Source organism: Lactuca saligna, chromosome 8 (assembly GCF_052625555.1).
Source record: "Lactuca saligna cultivar CGN05327 chromosome 8, ASM5262555v1, whole genome shotgun sequence".
Taxonomy (NCBI): Eukaryota; Viridiplantae; Streptophyta; class Magnoliopsida; order Asterales; family Asteraceae; genus Lactuca; species Lactuca saligna.
In genome coordinates, this window is record NC_136424.1 from 218,883,210 (window position 1) to 218,885,795 (window position 2,586).

The following is a 2,586-nucleotide window of genomic DNA, read 5'->3' on the forward strand; positions in this document are numbered from 1 at the left end:
ATTAAAGAAGGACAACATATCTATTGATGAATACACCAATGCCTTCACAGACAAAATGGAGTTTGCTTTGCGCATTGTCCCAGATGAATTGAAAAAAGTCGACAAGTACGCAAAGGGACTTCCATGGGAGTACATTGTGCCAGTACGTCAGGCACCTACTCTGGAGGCAGCTATCTAGGCTGCTAAGTCTGTTGAGGAGATGATTAAGGGAAGAGCCGCCAACAAGGTTGAAGTTAGTGATAAAAGGAAGTTGGATGGATCTTTAGGGTCCAACAAGAAAAGAAAATTTTTGAAGTCTGATTCGAAGAAGTTTGGAGGAAGAAGAGGTGAAGCGAAATGGTGTGAGAAGTGCAAGAAAAGCACTTAGGGAAATATGACGCAGGAGTCACTTGTTTTAAGTGTAGAAAGCCTGGGCACTATGCCAATGAATGCACCCTCGAAAAGAAAGTTTGTTATGGGTGTAATAAAGAAGGGCACATCTTGAAGGACTGCCCAAAGAAGAAGGAGGTAGCAAGGCCCAATGTCCCACCGAAACCAAAAGCCAGAGCTTTCCAGATGATACTGGAAGCAACAAAGGATGAAGCAGATGTCGCTTCAGGTACCTTCTCGTAAATGGATTGTCTGCCAATATATTATTTGATTCAGGAGCAAACTACTCATTTATATCACATAATTTTGGTAGAAGACTAGCATTGCTTATAGATAAACTTAATAATACTATAGTTGTAGAAGTTTTTAGTGGCAAGTTCATACCTGTTAGTAATTGCATTAAAAATATCGTCATCGAATTAAACGGGAATAAATTCCACATGGAATTACTGCCCATTGAGTTGAATGGTTTCGACATCGTGCTAGGAATGGATTGGCTTAGTACGTACGATGCTGAGATACTATGCAAGAAGAAGATGGTAAGAGTAAACCCATCTGGAAAAGAGTGATTTATGGTGTACGGGGACAAACACAGAGTAAATTCTGGAATCATTTCCTTAATGAAAGCCAGAAAATTTTTGTCCAAAGGATGCACATCACACTATCTGGAAGTCTTTCCCAAAGATCTTCCTGGACTGCCCCCTGATAGACAAGTGGAGTTTTGAATAGACTTGTTGCCAGGATCAACACCAATAGCGAAAAAGCACCATACCGACTAGCACCGATGAAGATGAAGGAGCTTACGATGCAACTTTAGGATTTATTGAACAAAGGTTTTATTAGACCTATTTCATCACCCTAGGGAGCTCCGGTGGTATTTGTAAAAAAGAAGGACGGAAGCATGAGGATGTGTATAGACTACCGAGAGTTGAACAAGGAAACAGTGAAGAACAAGTATCCATTGCCAAGGATTGATGACCTATTCGATCAGTTGCAAGGTTCGAACTATTTCTCAAAGATCAATCTTAGGTCAGAATATCATCAGCTGAAGGTGAGAGAGCCGGATATTGAGAAGACTGCATTTGGAACAAGATATGGACACTACGAGTTCTTAGTTATATCATTTGGATTGACCAATGCTCCAGCAGCGTTTATGGATTTGATGAATAGGGTTTGTAAACCATTCCTTGATAAATCTGTAATAGTGTTCATAGATGACATTCTAATATACTCAAAGAGTCATCAGGAGCATGGCAAGCACCTGAGAGAAGTATTAGAAGTTCTGAGAAGTAGAAGTTGTATGCTAAGTTCTCCAAATGTGATTTCTGGATTCAAGAAGTCTAATTTTTGGGTCACATGGTTAACCAAGAGGGAATAATGGTTGACCCAGCAAAGATAGAAGTTGTAATGAAGTGGGAATGACCAAAAAGTCCCACAAAGATTCGAAGCTTTCTGGGATAGCTGGATATTACCAAAGATTTATCCAAGGCTTTTCTTCGATAGCTGCTTCATTGACAGCTTTGACCCATAAAGGAGCCACATATGTATGGAGTGAGAAACACGATGAGGAATTGAAGAAGCTAAAGAAGAAATTGTGTGAAGCACCAATTCTTTCTCTACCCGATGGAGTTGAAGATTTCATAGTGTATAGTGATGCGTTGGGATTCAGGTTAGGATGTGTTCTAACTCAATGAGAAAAGGTGATATCATATGCATCTCGAAAATTAAAGGAGCATGAAAAGAACTACACCACTCATGATCTGGAGTTAACAACAATAGTTTTTGCCCTAAAGATATGGAGGCATTACCTCTATGGCACGAAGTGCAAACTTTTCACTGATCATAAGAGTCTCCAGTATCTCTTTAATCAGAAGGAATTGAACATGAGACAAGGACGTGGGCTAGAGTTACTCAAAGATGTCGACTGTGAGATACTTTACCATCCTAGTGAAGCAAATATTGTAGCTGATGCTCTAAGTTGAAAAGTAAACTTTGAAAGAAAAAGGCCAAGATCGTTACGAATTAAAGTTGTCTCGACAATTGTGGAAAGTATCAAGAAAACTCAAGAAGAAGCTTTGGAGAAAAATGACCGAAAGGAAAAACATTTAGGCAAAATGTTGGTATTCGGTACAAATAAACAAGGATTGAAGGTATTCCAAGATAGAATTTGGGTACCTAAGATGGGAGGAATAAGGGATCTTCTGATGGAAGAATCTC